Source organism: Ictalurus punctatus, chromosome 24, assembly GCF_001660625.3.
Source record: "Ictalurus punctatus breed USDA103 chromosome 24, Coco_2.0, whole genome shotgun sequence".
Taxonomy (NCBI): domain Eukaryota; kingdom Metazoa; phylum Chordata; class Actinopteri; order Siluriformes; family Ictaluridae; genus Ictalurus; species Ictalurus punctatus.
The window spans coordinates 4,061,335-4,085,258 of record NC_030439.2 but is presented as its reverse complement, the minus strand read 5'-3'; the positions used below and the strand labels follow the sequence as shown (position 1 = coordinate 4,085,258).

General features: G+C 37.6%; 1 protein-coding gene across 2 annotated transcripts in view; it reads left to right on the top strand.

Moving 5' to 3' along the window:
- csmd3b (CUB and Sushi multiple domains 3b) overlaps positions 1-23,924 on the top strand; it is a 489,673-nt gene that overhangs the window by 198,148 nt on the left and 267,601 nt on the right. The window lies entirely within an intron of this gene.

Here is a 23,924-nt window from a genome sequence, read left to right as displayed (position 1 = left end):
CCAGATGTAACGGGACCCCTGTCATCCAAACAGTTCCACTTTCAACTCATCAATCCACAGAACATTCTCCCAAAAGGTTTGTGGATCATCAAGGTGTGTTTTAGCAAAATTCAGGTGAGCCTTAATGTTCTTCTGGGTTAGCAGTGGTTTTCACCTCACCACTCTTCCATGGATGCCATTTTTGCCCAGTGTCTTTCTGATAGTGGAGTCATGAACAGTGACCTTTACTGATGCAAGAGAGGCCTTTAGGTCCTTTGATCTTGTCCTTGGCTGTTTTGTGACTTCCTGAATGAGTAATTGTTTTGCTCTTGGAGGAATTTTGGAAGATCAGCCACTTCTGGGAAGGTTCACTACTGTGCCAAGTTTTTTTCCATTTGGAGATAACAGTTCTCACTGTGGTCCTTTGGAGTCCCAGAGCCTTTGAAATAGCTTTGTAACCCTTCCCAGACTGATTTATTTTAATCAGCTTCTTCCTCATCATTTCTGGAAGTTCTTTCACCTTTGGCATAGTGTGTTACTGGGTAAGACCTTTTAACCAACTTCATGCTGTTGATAAAAAGTTCTATTTAAGTGTTGATTTGATTGAACAGGGTTTGCAGTAATCAGGCCTGGTTATGTCTAGTCCAGCTGAACCCCATTATGAATGCAGTTTCATAGATTTGGGGAATTAGTAACTATGGGGGCAAATACATTTTCACACAGGCCCAGTTGGTATTGGATACCTTTTTTGCTTCAATAAATAACATTATCATTTAAAAACTGTATTTTGTGTTCACTCAGGTCGCCTTTGTTTTATCTTAGATGTTTTAATTTCTTAAACAATTTAGTATGAGATGTACACAAAAACAGAAAAAATTAGGACGAGGCAAATACTTTTTCACAGCACTGTATGTGTATTAGGGGTGTAATGCCAATGCCACTGGCTGTATCTGTTTAGTGCTACCAATATGGAATGGTTCCTCAACCAATTCCTCAACCTTAGCTCCATCATTCGAGTTCATAATTGGTAATCATGATCATAAAAATCATAATTTTACTCTTGTAAAACAAGAGTATATTCCTGCAACATCAAGGAGAAATCTCCATTACTTCAATGAGTTCACAAAGGTTTTCTCACAAAAGTATTTACTTGCTATCCTACAAAACCTTTCTGGGTGATAGGTCGGAATAGTGTGATCAGCAGAATGTAGAAAATTGATCTGTACATACGAGTTTCTCCCTGTAAACCTGTTTACAATTCCCTCTCCGCATCACACTCAACCTTTTTACTGAAGCCTACTCAGCAGGAAAAAAAAAAACAGTTGCTACAGAGAAATGGAAAGTCCAACTGATTACACTTGCATGTGTTCTGATGGCAGTGTTTTTATTTTTTCATCTTGGACAGCTTTGAATGAGCAGTGCAGAACAAGGATACAGTGAAGCTAGCCACAGAAAGAATATCATACTTCCTGCATAGTCCAGCATTCTCACTGTAAGCGTAACCCCACGGTGGTGTCAAAACCTTTCTGTGGGTTTACTGATTTTTAAACTTACATTAAATAATAAATCCAGGCTTACACATTCCAGTCTTATTCTCTCTGTTGCATGAACATAATGTAGGATATGATATTGGTACTAAATATTAACATAGTATTTACAATCACTGTAATAGGATACTGTTTGACATTACATTTAGTTTTTGTACCAACTATTTCCGTGTCCCTCCTTTACCTCATCAATACTTAGTTTTCTACTATTTGTTGATTTTCAGACAATGACACTAGCTTCCTAAAAGCAGATTTAGTGTTTCATGTAAAAGAAAGCCATCTTCACCAATGCAGATATCATTATCTGTAGCTTGCTTAAATCCTGAGTTAATTCTGGACTGATTACACTTTCCTGATTGAATCATAATTTAATTTCTACCAAAGAATGGTTAAAGAAGAATACAGTTAATGTTTTGGGATGGCCAAGTCAAAGTCCTGACCTTAATCCATATAAATCAAGCAGTTCACGTGAAAAAAAAAAAAAAAAAAAAAAAAAAAAAAAAAAAAATATATATATATATATATATATATATATATATATATATATATATATATATATATATATATATATATATATATATATATGTGTGTGTGTGCGTGTGTGTGTGTGTGTGTGTGTGTTTATATATATATATATATATATATATATATATATATATATATATATATATATATATATATAATATTGCTGTCGCTGAAAACATGTCTGGGTCTTTTCTTTTTTATTAATTTTTATTTTTTTATTTTTTTCTATTTATTTGTTATGTTGTTGTTATTACAATAATGCAATGTAAATATTAATAATAATTTGCCTATGTGAGTTTTGTTTTACAAGGGTTGCAGAAATAGTGACACCTACAAGTTAAACTAGTGAGCTACATTTAATTTAAGTTACTGTGGTCATGTGATTAGCCTAACTAATGGCAGTGCAAAAATGTGCATGCAGTTTTTGGTGCTACGCTGTACACGGAGTTAGGTGCTAAAGAAGAGAATAATTAAACAGTAAAGCGTTACAGCTACTCCTAGATTTCTGGTTGGAAGGCGCACACAGTATGTTGGTTTGTAATGTTGGGCGTTTCATGTTTGTATTGTAATGTAATAGTGCAAGTGTTTCCTAAGACCATTAATGCTAGTTTAATATGTGAGCAAGATGAATGAATACTCATGGACTCTGAAGAACATGCTTATGTACAATATGCTCGTGAGCATGTGTTATGTACTTTATTTCAGTTTTTCACGGTGTTTGACGGTGTTTGATGGTGTTTGACGGTGTTTGACGGTGTTTGACGGTGTTTGATGGTGTTTGACAGTGATTGAATGCACTTAAGTTGTGAAGGAATGCAATAAAAGAAACGATAAACATCAGTTGAAACGTACGTTTTAATCTGACCAGAAGAATAAGTTTGGGAGCAGCTACATATAATGTATATATATTAGTTTAGTGTTATTTACTATTTCACCATCTAATATGTGTGATCTTCAGATAAAAATCACTGACATCCTAGCAACATTTAGCAGACAGGTTATCAACTAAATAGACAACTTGAGTAATGTGGTGAATTTCCTGTTAATTTGCTATGAATGGAGATGTGCTGTAACTAGTTGAGGACAGTGAGGTGAGGAATTTTAATACGCTGCCTAGCCTATGTGGAAAGATTTGCATCCTCAAAAGTTATCTGATCAGCAGCGACAATGCCAACAGCTGGTTCTCACCTGGCATCAGAGCCCCATGTTGGTTTATCCCATAGATGTACCTAAACAGCTAAAAATGTTGGAGAATTAAAGAGCTAATAATGACATTTCATACAAAGCAATGTAAAGCCACTTGAACACCACACTTGCCTTCCTTCTTTGTGCTGAAAAATTAAAGACTGTGAATGAACTACAGTGCAAGTAAAGTATTCAGATCCCTTCATTTTTTTTCACATCAGTCTACACTCTACAAAGGTGTGCCACAGTTTCCTGAAACTTTACCTAATCTAAGTGTTGCTACCATACTTTTCATATGTAAGTACAGTATCTCACAAAAGTGAGTACATGCCTCACATTTTTTTAAACATTTGATTATATCTTTTCATGTGACAACACTGACGAAATGACACTTTGCTACAATGTAAAGTAGTGAGAGTACAGCTTGTGTAACAGTGTAAATTTGCTGTCCACTCAAAATAACTCAACACACAGCCATTAATGTCTAAACCACTGGCAACAAAAGTGAGTACACCCCTAAGTTAAAATGTCCAAATTGGGCCCAAAGTGTCAACATTTTGTGTGGCCACCATTATTTTCCAGCACTGCCTTAATCCTCTTGGGCATACAGTTCAGCAGAGCTTCACAGGTTTCCATTGGAGTCCTCTTCCAGTCCTCCATGACGACATCATGGAGCCGGTGGATGTTAGAGACCTTGTACTCCTCCACCTTCTGTTTGAGGATGCCCCACAGATGCTCAATAGGGTTTAGTCTATCACCTTCACCCTCAGCTTCTTTAGCAAGGCAGTGGTCGTCTTGGAGGTGTGTTTGGGGTCGTTATCATGCTGAAATACTGCCCTGCGGCCCAGTCTCCGAAGGGAGAGGATCATGCTCTGCTGCAGTATTTCACAGTACATGTTGGCATTCATGGTTCCCTCAATGAACTGTAGCTCCCCAGTGCTGGCAGCACTCATGCAGCCCCAGACCATGACACTCCCACCACCATGCTTGACTGTAGGCAAGACAAACTTGTCTTTATACTCTTCACCTTGTTGCCACCACACACGCTTGACACCATCTGAACTAAATAACTTTATCTTTGTCTCATCAGACCACAGGACATGGTTCCAGTAATCCATGTCCTTAGTCTGCTTGTCTGTTTGCGGGCTTTCTTGTGCATCATCTTTAGAAGAGGCCTCCTTCTGGGATGACAGCCACACAGACCAATTTGATGCAGTGTGCAGTATATGGTCTGAGCACTGACAGGCGGACCCCCCCATCCCTTCAACCTCTGCAGCAATACTGGCAGCACTCATACATCTATTTCCAAAAGACAACCTCTGGACATGATGCTGAGCACCTGCACGCAACTTCTTTGGTCGACCATGGCGATGCCTGTTCTGAGTGGAACCTGCCCTGTTAAACCGCTGTATGGTCTTGGCCACCGTGCTGTAGCTCAGTGCCAGGGTCTTGGCAATCTTCTTATAGCCTAGGCCATCTTTAAGTAGAGCAACAATTCCTTTTTTTCAGATCCTCAGAGAGTTCTTTGCCATGAGGTGCCATGTTGAACTTCCAGTGACCAGTATGAGGGAGTGTGAGAATTTAACAAATTTAACACATCTGCTCCCCATTCACACCTGAGACCTTGTAACACTAACAAGCCATATGACACCGGGGAGGGAAAATGGCTAATTGGGCCCAATTTGGACATTTTCACTTAGGGGTGTACTCACTTTTGTTGTCAGTGGTTTAGACATTAATGGCTGTGTGTTGAGTTATTTTGAGGGGACAGCAAATTTACAAGCTGTACACTCACTACTTTACATTGTAGCAAAGTGTCATTTCTTCAGTGTTCTCACATCAAAAGGTATAATCAAATATTTACAAAAATGTGAGGTGTGTACTCACTTTTGTGAGATACTGTATATGTGTAAAACATTGATTTCCTTGCTTTTTGTTATATGAATTGTCTAGCAGTTTGTCTGATTTATTTATTTGTTTATTTATTTATTTAGTTAGTTATTACTTTTTTCCTGCTTCATGAACAATTAAAATTCTGCTTCCGAGATCATCTGAAATGCATTTTTGTATTATTATGGTTTGTAATATAATCAAGACATCAACAGGTAAATTATCTCTATTATGCCAGTTCTCACAAACTTGTTTTTATAGCTTTTTACACATAATAGTTGTATGAACACTGCTCCAATCTGTCCGGATGATTTAGACAGAATTAAATTGTGGGGTAAGCAATTTCTCTCAGCAAATGATCAAAGGAAGTAAGTTTCTTAGCAGTTTTGAAGTAGAAAAAGCGAGGAAAGGAATAAAGGGAGACAAATGTAGGTGCTGGGTTGGATGCTTAAGCATTTTCTCAATTTTGATGTCAGTAATTAGATTATTTTTTTCAGCAGCCACTATGTCACAGCTCTATTTACTGCTGCTCTGGCTGCTGTAAGTCTTTTGGAAAGTCAACAAAGAACTGCTCTATTTCTCAGTTTCTTAGTTCTACATTCTTTTGATGATTCATTTTAATCAGTGTAAGGGAGACTTTTCCTCATGTTCTGGCTCGTGGATACTCATTGTTTTGCAGTGTTACGTTTTTCGTTTGTGATAGCTCGTTTATATTTCTGACCAACAGATTTTAGAGTGTTTCTAAAAGCAGACAAAAGTGAAGAGATTGGAAATACACACATATTTTTAAGTTTGGACCTCACTGATTTTTTAACCTGTTTATTCCAGAGGCTTTTGTCCCATTAAAAAAATTAAAAAATAAAAACAATTAAAACTATAAATTACATGTATGACTATTGCAAAGCCTTTAGTCACTTGGTGTTAAGAGAACTTTCTTTATTTCAAAAGGATACAGGTCATTCATACAGTAGTTCTGTGCTTTGTATGTACCTCCTTCATCAAGATAGGTTCTTTCAAGTTCTGCCAACACATGAATTAACACTGGCCCTTTTGCCAGACAGTTGTATGGGCTGGTCAGAAAGAGGCATTTACCTTACTGACTGAATCAGTGACTTCTGATTGGTGAAATGAGCATGTACGTCACTCAGGATATGTGGAGACTAGGTATCAGGGTAACCTAACGTCAACCTCTGAAGAGTCCACTATGCAAGCCTGATAAATAAAAGCCAAATAAAAATATTGTTTATATTTAGTGTTTGTGAAATATTTTCATTATCAATGTCCACAACAGTGTGTTAATATGGGACAAATAAGCCATTAATTAAAGTTGGTTTGGTATTTACATAGAACATGCATTTAATGATGCACACTTTTAAAATGGCTCCTTAATAGTTTATAGCCAGAGCTGTTTGATGCTCGATTAAAGCTGAGATGTGTCCTCTCATAAGCAGCATGGTTGTGTAAGTTTCCCTCACTCCACCTATTGCAGTATGTGCTTTTCAATGCTGAGCCTGCTATGTTAGCCAGATTGTTAACACAACATAACTGGGGCCTGTGCTCCATTTAATCCTTATTCTCTCCACAGGGTCTGTTTCATGGTGGGCTGCCTTGTATTAACAGTGACTGGCCCACTGGATGGTGGACACCATCACCATGTCCGATAGATTGGCTGGACATCTGGTCCTTGGCATCACATGCCACTCTGTGAGAAGTGTCTCTTCCTCATGGGCATTATATAGCTTCATTACTTAGCTGTTTTTCCAGTTTGTCCTCAGGTGTTGGTGCCTCATGCATTATTCGTGGGTGACGCACACTGCAGGTTACGTGTGTAACGATAACCACCAGAGGTCCTTGTCATTTGGAGCCAGATTTGGCCCAGCGAGAGCTCACCGAGAACGTTCCAGGGAATCACAGCAGTATAACAGCTGTATTTATTGCACATACTGTGCTATATAACAATTGCCTTTGCTAGAATGTCTCAGCATGCATTTGCATAAACAGAAAAAGGTATTGGTGTCTACAGAGCCACACTTACATATGTATCTTGCATTTAGGCCTGTACACCAGTAGTGTGCATAAGGCTTCTCACAGGGAAAATGTGTGATGGAAGCAGTTTAGTACATTTGGCTTTCCATCATAATTTTGAGAAACATTGTGATTACTTTAAGGTATTAAGTCATAACTTCATGAAACCTTGTTATTATAATTTAGTTTTTCTTTTTTTTTAATTGACAGAAAAAGGCTTCCATAGACTGATCATTGAATTACATTGTGGAAAATAAAGTTGAATATGAATGCTTTAAAAAAAAAAAAAAAAAAAAAAAAATACCCTCCTTATTTGTCAGAATTGGTGTAATACTTCATCTAATGGCGAACTAACAGTTCAACAGTGAACTAAATGTAATTGCTGTGTTTTTATTGTAAAGTCATTCATATAAACTTAGCCAGTATTTTATTAATTACGCACATAACAGGCCACAGCCCACTTGAGTTCAGGCAATAAGCCCATGACATCATTCACTGTTTCCCGGTACATAAAACCTGGTTATTTCAAAGGTCATGTTAATCAGGCATGCACAATGTGTGCTTACTTAATGTGTCCTTTTAGAAAGCCTCACCTCATTTATATGTTCAGATCTTAGGTATGAGGTACATACTGTGCTTGTAGTTACTAAGATATATTGTCAGCGTGCAAGCAATTGTTTTTAATTGTACAATGACGTCAGTCACTATGTTGTCCTGATCATTTTCCAAATTTGGAATATTAACTCATAACTCTTTAATCATCCCTGTAATAAGCACATAATGAGACAAATGGTTTCCTTTTAACTGGTCAAGAAACTGCTATAATGTGTGTGTGTGTGTGTGTCTCACCACCATCTTTCTAACTTCATAGATACCGGTGTAGAAAACAGGTGGTTATTTTATTTTCAAGAATTAAGGCAGGATTATTCATTCTTATTTTAAGCTAGTGTTTATCAGGGTGCTTGGCACCAGCATAAGGCCTGACAAATTTGCATAAATTTATAAAAGCTTACTGTGAAAGACACCGAGTATCATTGTATTGTTATGACATTGTCATATGTATTCATAAAAAGCTTACAAGCATGAAATAGTAAACTCACTTAGTCTAGAGAGAATATGCTTAACTAGTATACATAATATGCAAAATATATATAACTATATAAAATGTTAGTTTGACACAGCAGGTAACTGTGTAACAGTGTAATACAGCATGTTTTACTATATGTCAGTGTTATTACCACCAAGTGTTCCAGAGACAATTATTATTATTATTATTATTATTATTATTATTATTATTATTATCTACTAAGCCTAATATAACAAATATTTTACATCACTTTTATGTGACTCTAAGATGCCAGATGTACATTGAGCTAACAAAATCAGTCGTTATGATGGATTTATGTAAGCCTGGACAACACAACATTGTCAACCTGTGATCAGAATTGGTGAAATTTCTTCATGCAAGATTATATAAACAAATCTATATCACTTCACACAGCCTTTGTCCATTGAGGCCCATTTGATGTAGGAGTGTCAGCAATGATTAACCCTTGTGCATCCTTCTGGACATTTTTCTCCTCTAAGGACCTATGTGAAACTTATTTTAATTGAGGTTAAAGGGTTAAAATCACCAGTGATCACCAGTGCTGTTTAGAGTAAATCCCCATTGGTCACCAGTATGGCAGACACTTCCCATAATCGAGGGCTAAAAATAAAAGGATTTTTAACAAAAGTGATGTTAGTAGGTTTTTCTAGAACAGCATACCCTGTTTTGTGTTATTCCTCATTTAAACGTAACATATTACTTTTTATTATTATTATTGATAAAGCATTACATTTACCATTATGCTTAGGTACTTAGTCTTCTGCAGCTGCTTGCAATACTTGTAATGCAACGTCAGAATTCTTTTTAGCCTGTCAAATTAACTTTTTCTAATTACTTATTCAACAACACCCACTGGAGATTAATCTGTCAGAAGCAACTGCCTCTATATCTTTTACAACTACAGCAGGAAACACATTACACAGCGGTGAAATATTACAATATACCATTACCTTACCATGCATAATGGGAATTTTTAAAAAACATTTCACAGAGACAGAGGTCCTACTAGAAACTTTAGCAGGGGCTTTTCAGTAATTACAAATAGTGATTTACTCTAAACGCCACTGATGAGTGACCATCAGCTAGTTGCTTTAAACATTTCTGGTGACCAGTGATGATTTAACCTAAACAGCAGCGCTAACCACTGGTTATTTCCTATAACCAGCATTGGTGAGCAGTGTTGATTTGCTTTCAACAGTACTGCTGACCAGTGATTACTCTATCTTACAATTCTTCATGTGTATTTTTTACAGGACTATAGTACCTTATTACCACTACTATAACATAATTATCCACTGCTACATGGTCTCAAATCCTCACTGGATTGGTGCCTTTGGGGAATATGTTGGAACTCAATTAAGCTAAGAGTGAGAGCAAGGTCTATATTTCTTTCAATGTGACTAGCCTTCAAATTCAACACAAATGAATCATGCTTAAAACTGAAATTGCTACCATAAACCACTGGGTGAAAATTGGTACCTTGCCTTACAGATAGACAGTACATGTACTGACTGTAGCATTGACCAATTATGACTGGTCAGTCAGGTGTGTAATTAATATGCATACAGCATATAGCAGTTGCGGGGGGAGGTTTCCAAGATTCTCTTCTTTTAAATATATTTTATCACACCAAGGCATTGAGCATCCAGATTCCAATTTCAATAAAAGAGTATTTTACTAGGAGCCATAATGGTAGCGAGTTTTCATTTGCCTACGTGTGTAGTTTCTTATATAGAATCTCTCAAGCTTATCATGTGCAGCTAGTTTCTGTTGCACTCTGTGAACAAAGGAGTGCAGTGTCAGTCTGAAATGCCACTAAATCAGCAGATTTAAGAGAGTACCTTACAGGGTGAGTCAAGTGACATTTGCAGTAGTCCATCGCTCACTGTAAATAAATGCTTCATTGAAATGGCTTTTGCGGGTGTTGGGCACAAACCTGCAGGTGAAATATGTGTCTGAGTAAAAGCATTGTGAGGTCATTAGCTGGTGCAAGGGGCCCATTCATTCTGCTGTGTACCATATTGCCATCCTCCCCACTGACTTGTTCAGCCCTCTGATCCTCAAAATGGAGATTCTGGGGCCCAGCCAAACTCAGCACTTTTACAGAATTGAGGTGCCTGAAGTTTCTACTCTGTCTGACCATATTATAAGATCTTCATGCTTAGGCAAGTGAATTGCAGGTAAAAGATTTAAAAAAAAAAAAAAACATAAAATCAAACATAAGTTGGATCTTATAAGTGTAGATACAGATTAATACTCTGTGTGGCTCATTCAGTTATTGAAATTGCTAACATGCGGTACACATCTACAATTTTTATTTTCTGAAATATGGAAAAGTTTTTATTAGTTCATGCCTTTAAATGTAGACTTGTAAAACAAAACACTTTTTTTCTAAATGGTCTAAGTGGTAAGGTTCTGAACATATAAATGCCATTATATTTCTGACTAGCGTGACTAAGTAGCTATCCAGTGTTAATTACTGAGCACTTGAAATAAAAATGCGACATCAAATACACTTTATGGCCAAAAGAGACAATTAAAAAGGCAGTTTAGGCTTTTACGATTATATACAAATTTAAAGAGGGTAAGCATTAAAATAAATAACTAATAGTAGCAGAACAAATAAGTTCATTGTCGTGAATAGCCTTAATCGTGCTTTTAACAATACAGCGATAATTTCCTACACATGAGATAAAATCCACGCAAATCTTCTTTGAAAATGATATGCACAATTTAATATGGCCATGAGATTCTAAACTGAGTTCAGCAAATTTTAATAAGCATGCATTATGTATTTTTTTCTTTTCTCACAATTTGCTATATTTTTCTCTTAAATTAACAAATTGTGCCCATGTTTAAGTGAAATTATTCTCTCTTCTAAAAAAAAAAGGCGTTCATAATTTTATTATAATAAATAAAGCATAAACACAAAATAAAATATTTCCCTGGCCTCTTCAGTACTTTACAATTAGTAATTTCATAATGACATATTTGTATGCCCTTAAATGGTATTCCATGGTGTTTTGGTGTGTAATTACATTTCCCAAAACCTGATCATTCATGGACAGAACTGAGACACTTCACATCATCCTGAACAACTATTATGTATAGTTTTAGCAGAGGTCACACTATCAATACAGTTTGAGGACATATTTATCAAAAGGCTTCTTATTCCCGCACCACTTATTCATTTGTGTCCAGTAAGACTATTAATTATAGCCTATATGGCATGTGCCTGGAACTTACCCACAACCATAAAATAATTTTTCATTACATAATAAGTTTCTAGAAGTCAGTTCCTATACATGATTGTATATGATGCTGCTTTGTGTCCATCATTTCCTTCCATTTCATCATTATTCCCCTTCTTCCATCATGACCAGGTACAGTGTTTAGACAGTGCTGTGTCTCTCCCTTTGTGCTGAGCAGGATGAAATATGGCTAGAAGAATGCAGTGGGGTGAAGAGGCCTTGACTCCATGGAACAAAGTGTGAAGAGCACGGAATATGGAAAGAGGGAAGAAAAATGAAAGGGAATAGTGTAGGAGGGGTGCATTGCCACAGAAGGAGTGCCCGTAGAGAACACTGATTACTTACTTTCAAAACATCAGTTTGATGGAGAGACGCACACTCCTTCCCAGCGGCCTCCCATCCGTCTGGGCCACAGTCGCCTATGATTGATGAGGCGAACGGCAGTGTGATGCCACTCTGCAGGGCTTGCCTGCCTTTTGCTATGCTCTCCCTTTCTCTCTGTTTGCCTCTTCTCCCCCCCGCAGGTGCTCAGGTATACAGGAGGTTGATGAAGTTTCTGCATGAGCGTCTATGTGTGTGTGTTCCTTACACATGCTCACTTCCTCGCCTAAATGCCTGTGCATGTGAGCATAGCTATCTTTATTAATTAGCGGCCTAATAATCACAAAATTTGCTGATTAAAAAACATGCTAAAGGCTAGCCTTTGTTAATAATGAATCAATCCGTTTGTACAAAGATCCACTGGAGCAATTGAAAGATTTTATTCTCAGGTTGTGATTTGCATCATGAATGTCTATTAGAAGCACAACCATCAGCCTTTTCTATTTCTTCCATTTAATCTGTTGAATTAATTTTAGGCGGCTCAGTGTGTTTGATACCAACTTATAAATTCTGGCAAATAAAGATCATCATTGGTCACTGCCACAGTGTAGTTTAGGCTTGGAAAAACTAGCCTGTCTGGTCTGATCTCACAGAAGAGCTACTGTAGCATAAACTGCTGATGAACTTAATGCTGGCTATGATAGGAAGGTGCCAGAACACACAATGTATTGCAGCTTGCTGCATATGGGGCTGTGTAACCGCAGATCATAGTGAGCATCAGAACTGGACTATGGAGCAATTGAAGAAGGTGGAATGGTCTGATGAATCACATTTTTTTTTGTTACATCATGTGGACAGCCATGTGTGTGTGTCGCTTAGCTGGGGAAGAGATGGTACCCGGATGCACTATGGCAGTGGTATCCAATCTTATCCGCAAAGGGCCGGTGTGGGTGCAGGTTTTCGTTCCAACTAAGCAGGAGCCACACCTGATTCCACCTGTTTAATCAGTTGATTTTGGCTTTCAATTAACTCAGGTGTGGCTTCTGCTTGGTTGGAATGAAAAACTGCACCACACCGGCCCTTTCTGGATATGATTTGACACCCCTGCACTATGGGAAGGGGGCAAGTTGGCTGAGGCAGTGTGATGCTCTGAGCAATGTTCTGCAGGGAAACCTTGGGTCCTGGAATTCATGTGGATGTTACTTTGACACGTACCACCTACTTAATTGTTTCCAATCAAGTACACGCCTTCATGGCAACGGTATTCCCTAATGGCAGTGGGCATTGAGCAATAGTTGGTTGTCCTGAACAAACAAGTCAGATCCATAGAGGCCCCACCATGCAACTTACAGGAGTTACATCTGGGTGCCAAGATGTCTGAAGCACACCTTCAGAGGTCTTGTGGAGTCCATGCCTTGACAAGTCAGAGCGGTTTTGGCGGCACATGGGGACCTACAGATATGGCCATTAAACATGTGCATCAAAGTAAAAGGGATCCTACAATTTCCTGCGGTATCATATGCGTGCTGCGGGTACAGGAAATACAAGACCAGTCATGTTTCATTTAAATAAACACGGCTTGCTAGTAGATACAGTATTTCTGCCTGGACATATAGTATATACACGTATATTCTTTTACCAAACAAATGGTGCTGTTTCTTGTACTGAAGCCCATGATCTGCTTATGTTTGGCCCATGGATCTGTGAACCTCTCTCAGAGCCGTTTTGCAACAAGCAGCAGAGCACATTAAAGGTTGTCAAGCCTAAAAAAAATGGAGTGTATGGTTGGTTAGATTTAAGAAAAAATATTATGTATGGTTTACATAAAAATATTACATTTCTCATCAACACTTAAGATAAACCTAATTTAAACAAGTTTCTAATTACAAGAGTGAGTGTGGTCAAGTCACATAGTATAGGTAACTATAGTATTTAAATTAATGTAGCTGTATTATGTGTGCTCGATAGCGCAGTGGTAACATGCAGGATTTAGTACACCAGTGACTTGGGTTAGAGCCTTAGCTCAGTTTAGTGTCTTTTAAATGAGCATTTTTTTAAAAATTTTTTTTAACTGTAGAAAGTTCCTCAAGGTAACATTGAATGATTTCCATCTTCTCATTCTTGCCAATGGAAACTTTTGTTCTTTTCTTAGATTAAAAGTTTTACTATTTAAAACTGGTTTAAAGTGAACACAGAAGTCCACACACTGAAAAAAACTTCATTGAATTTACTTAATTCAAATTCATACATCGGTTCCACATGATTGAATTGAGTTACATTAACAGAATTTGTTTTTGTACATCAAACATGATTTGATCATATATTTTCACTACCCTGAATAAAATGAAACTTCACCTGAGCTGAGGATTGAATCCCGGTTGCTGGTGTTCTGCAACAGCCACATTTACACTGCGCTATTCTACCACACACAGTTTACCCATGTTTATTTAAATACTGTAGTTCTGGTACCTGTACTGTGTAAATCTATTAAAATTAAAACAAATATTCAAACATTTTATGTATTAATTTAAACATGTGACAACATCTGTCAAATGTGTTGTTACAGAAAGAGCATATTCACCTCTGAGTATGATATGAGGATTTACACATCCTCATATCATACTCAGAGGTGTGTAGTAACACACTACATTTACTTCATTACATTTACTTCAGTAACTTTTTGAGAAAAAAATTACTTTTAATAGTTAACTGGCCATACTTATATTCTTACTTGATATAATTTTTAATCACAGAAATATACTTTTACTTCGCTACATTTGGTGTCGTTCCTCCATTACTGTTAAATATTAATGAATATATGTAGTTTTAATAATTCATTTAAATGATGTATAATGAGGTCAGAAGTTTCACAATATTCTGCAGTGGTCTGGCAAAACAACCACTCACATTTTTAGCATCCTGGAGAGGGGGAAGAAGCAAGCGTGTCAGGACACACACACACATACAACTCTACACTAGTGTCTGGAGTGTCTTCTCATCGTATACTTTAACGCTCTTACTCAAGTAATTATTAGTATTATTACTTTTACTTTCCACAACTACATCTTTATCCCCACTGAACAGTTGTTCTAAGACTGTTCAGATGTACCTGACCAGCCGGCCTACATGATGGAGGTGTGAAAAGGAAGGTGTGAAATTGTCTTGGCCAAAACAATAACAGGAATTATCTACACCCAACCCCAAGCACATGTGCAAATGGCCCATAACCTTAGGCCCACACAAACCCAATGTGTAGAGGCTATTCCACTGAACCACCCAAAAGATATTTCAAAGAAAAAAGCACAAAATTTTTACAAAAACAAGAGAAAATCCAGAGACTCTATTTGCAGACCTAATAATAAATAGTTTTAAATCTTCAAACGAAATACAACATAAAACATAGGCAACTAGAGTAAACACACAAAACAGTTTTCATTGTTTATTTAAGCTAAAAATTATTTATCCAACACCTATCACGAATTCAAAAAAACTAACTGTCCCCTTAAACTTAAAATCTGGTTGTGCCACCTTTAGCAGCAATAACTGCCACCAAATACTTCTGATAACTGGAGATCAGTCTTTTACTTACTTCTTGGACTAGGTTGCTTGACTCCAATGCTTTGGATTATTGTCTTGCTGCATAATCCAGTTGTACTTGAATTTCAATTTACGGACTGATGACCGGACATTCTCCTTTAGGATTTTCTGGTAGAGAGCAGAATTCATGTTTCCTTCAATTACTACAAGTTGCCCAGACCCTGAAGAGGCAAAGGATCCCCACACCATCACAATTCCACCAGCATGCTTGACCGTAGGTATGATGATCTTTTTGTGGAATTTGGTGTTTGGTTTTTGCCAGATGTAATGGGACCCTTGTCTTCCAAACAGTTCCACTTTCAACACATCAGTCCACAGAACATTCTCCCAAAAGGTTTGAGGATTATCCAGGTGTGTTTTGGCAAAATTCAGACGAGCCTTAATGTTCTAATGAGTTAGCAGTGGTTTTCACCTCACCACTCTTCCATGGATGGCATTTTTCCCAGTGTTTTTCTGATAGTGGAGCCATAAACAGTGACCTTTATTGATGCAAGAGAGGCCTCTAGGTTCTTTGTTGTTCTCCTTGGGTCTTTTATGACTTCCTGGATGAGTAGTTGCTGTGCTCTTGGAGGAATTTTGGAAGGTCAGCCACTTCTGGAAAGGTTCACTACTGTGCCTATATTTTTCCACTTGAAAATAGCTCTCACTGTGGTTCTTTGGAGTCCCAGAGCCTGAAATAGCTTTGTAACCCTTCCCAGACTGATGTATTTTAATCACCTTCTTCTCTATTACAATTTCTTTCAATTTTGGCAGGGTGTGTTATTGGGTAACAACACCATGCTTCACTGAACAGGGTTTGCAGTAATCAGGTCTGGTTGTGTCTAGTCCAGCTGAACCCCATTATGAATGCAGCTTCATAGATTTGGGGAATTAGTAACTATGGGGGAAAATACATTTTCACACAGGCCCAGTTGGTATTGGATAACTTTTTTGCTTCAATAAATAACAATAAACTTGTGTTTACTCAGGTTGCCTTTGTACAGAAAATGAGCAGTTAGATTAAGTTATTCCATTCTCCACCATAATATGTAAAGAAAGTTAGCTGTTTAGATTAAGTTACCTGTATTCTCCACCAAATATGTAGGAGAGAATAGCAGATTAGCACAGAAGATCAAATTTGGCTAATTTATAATTTCTGATTAACTATTTGTCCAGCGATAAGTTGAAATTAGTATATTTATTAATTATTCATTAGATATTACTTCAGTGGCGCCAGCAATAATATCCTAAATATAGTGAAATATAATTTTAAGAGAATTGTAGCAAGATTGTTGCCTATTCAAGCAAGGTTGTTGCCTATTCAAGGCAGTAGACTTAATAAACAATAAGACACGTTTCTTTAAGAACAGACAAGACTAAACTATTAAACTATCTCTAAACAGAGATTAAACTATTCTACTACACAGAAACTAATCTAACACATAAACACATGCAGGCACCTGCACAAACACACACACACACACACGCACAAACACACATACACACATATACACAAACAAATATACACAAACAAATATACACAAACAAATATACACAAACACACACATACATAAATAGGGGTGAAAATGTCTTTCAACATAGTGAATGAACTTCCGAGTTTCTAGCGTATGCTTTTTTACAGACCATGACCTGAACAAACCATTAACTTATTAAATTTCACTTCGCTTCTTTTAGAAGGGCTTTAAACATATTACATGCACCAGTTAGCTGGAGTCTGGAGGTACTGCTTGCCTGTGGAGGAGATTTCCTCGTTACGTTGTGGTGCTTGAGGGGATTCCCATGATGGTGATTTGTCAGTGGTCTGGTTGGCGTATGAGCGGCGTCTCGGAAGACCAATCGGAATGATGAATGAAATGGAGGCTGGTAGGAGGGATTTTTGAAGAGCTGGCAGAGGCTCTTTGCTGGGTCTCTGAGCAGACGTGCTCTCCCTGCAGTTGGCAACTGGGGAGAACTTTCTGGCTCTGGAGGCTCTCCTCTGACTCTGTCCCTCTGTTCAGGACAGGGTCAACAACTCTGTTGTTGCTCTTTGGTGAATCTGAGATCTGAGCGAGCTTTCTTTGGTGTCCTAGGATTTTAACTCTTTCTGGCTAGTCCAGCCCCAGAATGTTTCCTTCAATCAAACATTGTTTTAGGGCAGGGTGCAAGCCATATTCTCATGTTAATCAGTCCATTGTAGATTGCAGATGGCTGGTTCCACACTTTCCATGATGTGTGGATCAAACTTAGTTTAGAAATGTTATCATATAGATATAATGACATTCAACCTGAATTTCCTTAGCCTACTCTTATCCTTCAGGAAATCACTCAACAAACACACACACACACACACACACACACACACACACACACACACACACACATCACACAAGACATATATTAACTGCTATTAAGTAAACCCATTTTTTTAAGTAAACCCATTAAAACACAATAATGATACTAGTACTACTATAGTAACACATGCTAAATAAATAGAATAATTATTGGAAACTTAATGGTTATAAGCATCAAGATAATATGTGAGTGCAAAGATGTATAAATTTCCAGTGTCATTGCCTCTGTAGGCTGTATGGACTCCTCTGATTGTGGAATGTGAACACAGGAGCTTTGGGTTGACCCTTTCCTGATGGAGCAAAGGGTCTCATTTTAAGGGGAAGTTTCCCCTCCTTTGTTCCTGAAGTTAACAACTTTACTGCTGAGGATCCTTGGGCTTATCTGTCCAAGGATAAGTAAGCCATCTGGTCTGGTCCGATGGCCGAAATCACTGGATTTGACAGCAGTTTCTGTAGTTGTGGTTCTGCCCTGGGTCACGGATGTCTCTAACACACATTGTTACAGGACAGCTGAGATAAAGCAAATGCAAACAGGATATACAGCAATATGCAAAATGTACCTGTACTCTGATTACTTCCGTTTAACACACACACATATATATATATATATATATATATATATATATATATATATATATATATATATATATATATACACAGGCTTACATGTAACTGTAAAACCAAAGTAATCAGATTACAAGTACATTTTGTAAAAATGGGAATACTACATTCTCATATATATATATATATATATATATATATATATATATATATATATATATATATATATATATATGACATAACACAATATAGACAGCTGCTTGATTATACAGTACTCTCTACAAATATTGTGGTAAATGTGAGCAAAGAAGGCTGTGAAAAATTGTCTTTAATTGTTTAAAATTTTTATCTTTTGTTCAAAACATTCACAAAAATACTCTGCTCTAATGGATATGAAATAATTGCAAATCAAGAGATCTCTCTCTCACTCTTTCTCTCTCTCTCTCTCTCTCTCTCTCTCCCTCCCTCCCTCTCTTGATTTGCAATTATTTGATATCCAGAGAGAGAGGATTACATCATGCCTCAGACTCTCAATTAATAGTTATTTTGCATTTAATATGCAACTTCATTCATAAAGTGGAACATTTAGTCTCTGGTACTTCTTTCCCTCAGGCAAGAGGCATGTTAAATATTATGAGTACAGTGATTTGTTGAAGACAATGTAGTGACATTGCTGTCATGTAGCAGCTCGCTGGCTGTTCATTCTTAACTGTCGCTGTCACTATCTATTCCCTGACACTTATTGTAGAGACCTTGAAGGCGTTTTACAATGCTGGAAGACAGAAAAATCATTGTAAATGCCGCAGTAAATGCAGCCCCTCCCTCCCTGCTTGTATCTGTCCCACCCATCCATGCCTCTGTATCTTTCCTTTCCTTAATAATTGTCTATTACACTCATTGCTTCCCACCTTATTGTCTTCTCACATTCACCTACTATACACCAGTCTCTCTTATCTGTCTCTCCTCACAAGTCTGTGCAGTCATCCAGTACCATATTTTCTCTCATTTGTGTCCCTTTTTATTCTGTGACAGTTTGCACTATTTAGCAGAAGCAGTAGGAGCTTTAGAAGAAAGGCCAGGTGAGTGTGGATGTGCACTCACTTTCCTTCTAATGTCTCATAGGATCAAGCAGCAGGCTCTGTTTAAAGCATTTCATATTTATTAATTTCAATTAACCCATATGTTCAATGGTGGTTTTCAACTGTTTGCATATACATTGGGTCATTAACAAACCAGTAACCCAGCACATGTCAAATGCAACAGTCTCTAGAGTAAACACAGCATGGTGTAAAAACAAAAACCATCCAGTGAGCAGCAGCTCTCTGGATGTAAACGCATTGCTGCTGAGAGACATGAGAGGAGAATGGCCAGATTGGTTTGAGAATCACTCTTTACAAACGAGGTGAGCAGAAAAGCATCTCAGAAAGCAGGGCACATCAAACCTTGAGTCAGATGGGTCACAAAACCAGAAACCCACATTAGGCTCCTGCCAGCCAAAAACAAGAATCTGGGGCTACAGCAGGCACAGGTTCACTGAATACTGTGAAATAGCAAAACCTCAACTACTGACTTTGTTTTCTGCTGCTGTACCAACTCGTACTAACTCGTTTTTTTTTACTACCATGAAGATATTTGATTGAGACTACAAAGCACTTCTGAAGTTGCTCTGAATAAGGGGATCTGCTAAATGTAAATGTAAAATCAGATACGGATATGGCAGTAAGTACTTATAGGCAGATGTTTTGCCAGGCACTGGACTATATCGGTCGGATACTGATCTGCACATTACACTATACTGTTTGCAACAAAAACTAGAACATACACAAACAAGCCCACACAGCACATAGCAACTGCATTTGGAATCTACCACAATACAGAAGTATTTCTATAAATATGAGCAAAAATCATCAATGCATGTAGATGCATTATGTCATGTTGTGTAGTTACTGTGAAGGTCTCGCAAAAAGCATTGAAACTGAGCTATGAAAGAACAAGCACAGATTTAAGATTGCAACTATATATATATATATATATATATATATATATATATATATATATATATATATATATATATATATATATATATATACAGTTGCAGTTGGAAGTTTATATACAATCATCATGAACATGTCATGGCAATATTGGCCTTTCAATAATGTCTTTGAACTGTTCTTTTTCTGGGACAGAATGATTGTACAACATAAATGTGTAATAAAAAACAAAAACAAGAATTTGGTTCATAAGTTTTAATTTATTCACGGTTTACTGTAGTCTACACAAGGTCAAAATTACACATAGAGAGTCTTTTTATCCCTTGATGTTCATGCCATTTTGGTAGGATAGATGTTTCTGAGAAGGTTCAAAACTTTGATGAAACTTTGTCACACGCATCTCTACTGTATTTGATATATTGTACATGGCCCTTCCTTTTGGGCAAGTCAAGACACCTTTATTTACAGTATATAGCACATTTCAAGAGAACCACTGTCAGACAAAGTACTATACTGTAACATAAGTCAAATATAAACCGCAGTGAAAAAAAGTCTAACTAAAATTAAATAAAACAATAAAAGGGGGGCATGGTGGCTTAGTGGTTTTGCCTCAATTGGTTCGAGTTTGCATGCTCTATCCATGCTTTGGGTGCTTCCTCTGGGTACTCTGGTTTTCACCCCCAGTCCAAAGACATGGGCTGTAGGCTGATTGGTATTTCCAAATTGTCTGTACCGCGTGAGTGTATGCATGATTGTTCCTTGCGATGGGTTGGCACCCTGTCAAGGGTGTCCCCCGCATTGTGCCCTGAGTCCCCTTGGATAGACTCCAGGCCCACCGTGATGGAAACAATAAAAATATAAAACAATGAAAGGCATTAAAATACAAAACCAGAGATGAAAAGCAAGGACAAAACATACAACTCAGTGCTGCAGATTTTAAAAAGACTAAAAAGCCTGGGAGAATAAATATATTTTTAAATTGGATTTAAAAATGGGCTGGGAGGGATAAGATGTTCTATTGTCTTTGAGCTACAACAGAACAAAATTATGCCATGCAAAGATTTTAAAGCACAATAAAAACCTTCAGCTCAATTTTTATTTGACTAGGAACTATTGAAGGGAGGCCAGGAGAGGAGAGGTACTTTCCTCTACCTTGTTGTGTTCAGGATTCTAGCAGCTGCATTTTAGATCATTTAAACATGGGATATAGCTGTCTGATAGATAGTAGTCATGTAGAGGGAAAACAAAATAATCAATAGAGAATAAATAAAAGCATGAATTACAGTCTCCAGATCTTTGAATGACAAGACATGCCAGTGTCTTCTGCACAGATCTGAGGAATTTTTTTTAAAGTGAAGTAAAATACTGTAAAAACAGCAGATTTTATGGGTTATGCAGTTTGTCTGTTTCAGGATTTTAATGGACCAATAAACCAGTGGTTAGATTTCAGGATGATAATAAAAGATTAATGTCCTTGGCGGCTTAGGCAACAGTTCCATTATTCCAGTAGGGAGATGATCATGTATTATAACTTGAGTATATTGGATATAGTCCAGTACATCCTTGTTAGGGATAATGGGAATCCATGGTAATACTAGGGTTACCAGATGCCAGTGTGATTAGCCAGCACTGCACAGAATGAGGGCATTTTCACACTCAAATTCTTGTCTGTACTCAGGACTGATTCTGGGCTCACTTAGGGGTGGGACTCCTAATTGCAAGTTTGCGTTCATATAGAAGAATGTCTTCTGCACCATGGTGGATTTGTGCAATTCCATACATAACTTTTGTTCGCTTAGGTTTCTAAGCAATGGATTTGTCCGTTTGTTGTCTTTTATTAATGTGTGGGGTTTTTTTTGTACCAACACTCAAGCCACGAAGAGTGGCATTTTTGGATGCAAAGCATGTCATTGTGCAGGAATGCCTGCAAAAAAGGAGCTGATCTCATATAAGGAAATTTTTAGCTATACAGGTGAACACAAGACATTTTTCATGATGCTCTGAGTGCATGCACTCGCACCACAAAGGTGAGCTAATTGCAGCATCACAAAAGCAAAAACAATAGGTAACATAACAAATTGAACCACATTCAATTTGTAATTACATTACTTATTCATGAACCACATGAATCACATTACTCGGTTTGTAGCACTGAACACAAACCTATACACCTACACACCTGATGTGTACTGTCCCCCAGACCACCAGATGAGACTCGTCATTCCAAGTTCTAATAGTAGTGAGACTTCAAAATTGCAATGCATAATCCACAGAAGAACTTATTTCTTATTGGAGTTTTATTAGGGTTCTCTTGCATACACCCCCACTCCCCGACTCGCAGGATTTCCAAACACTGAATTCAGCATAGCAGTAAATCCTTAATATCACTGTGCTGCGGCTTCCCCTGTTCCCACACTGCAATTGCACATTCTGTTGCTGGCGTGTGTACTTCTACCCCTGGAGTGATAACAATAATGATATGGCACTGCTCCAGGCTGTGAAGACTATTAAAGAATGATTCATGTAGCCATGTGCTTTTAATGACATCTTCTGTCAGACATCAATAACACTGGACAAATGTAGTGAAAGTGGGCTAAGAGAAAGAGAGGAGTGATGAGGGGAAGGAATCAGTATGACCTCTGTCCTTTGTCACAGGCCTGTGATCAATCACATGCAAACTTGTCACACTGAGGAATACTTAGGTCATATGTACAGATGGGTGACAAATGAAAGGAAACCAACATCAAGTGTCTTAGAAAAGTGTTGGGTCACCATGAGCTGCCAGAACAGCTTCAGTGCACCTTGACATAGATTCTCTGGAACTGTACTGTAGGGATGAGTACCATTTTTTATTTTTATTTTTTCAAAATATACACTATACAGCCAAAGGTTTGTGAATACCTGATCATCATACCCACAAGTGCTTTTTGAACATCTTGTCCCAGTTATTATAACCACCACTTTTTAGAACATGACTGTGGGGATTTGTGCTCATTTAAAGGCCTCTGTGCAGGCCACTCGAGTTCTTCCACACCAAGCCATGAAAACCATGTCTTCATGGAGCTTGCTTTGTGCACAGGGGCATTGCCATGTTGGAACAGGTTTGGGTCTCTTACTTCCAGTTAATGGACAATTTAATGCTACGGCATATAACGACATTCTACACAATTGTGTGCTTCAAACTTTGTGCCAACATATAGGTGTGATGGTCAGGTGTTCAAAACTTTTTGCCATGTAGTGTACTGTCTGAATTGGTGTCTTAACTATGGTGGGGTAGAGCGCTGTCCAACACATTGATCCACAATTTCCCACATGTGTTTGGTAGGGCCATTTGAAAACTGATGAATGTGAAGGCCATAAAGTAGCATATGATTTACATCATTTTCACCGTCATGAAATCATTTAGTGAGTCCTCAAAGTCTGTGGATGAGAGGGTCATCTTGGGCAGATCCTGGAGTGAAAGAGACCACTCATGTGAGGGTAGAAATGTTTCATCAAAGGATAAACAGAAAAAAAACCTGTACTGATTTGCAGTGACCCTTTCCTCTAAGGGGACAAGTGGGACTAAATTATGCCAAATGTCCCGCATAGTTCTATAGCATAACAGCTAATAT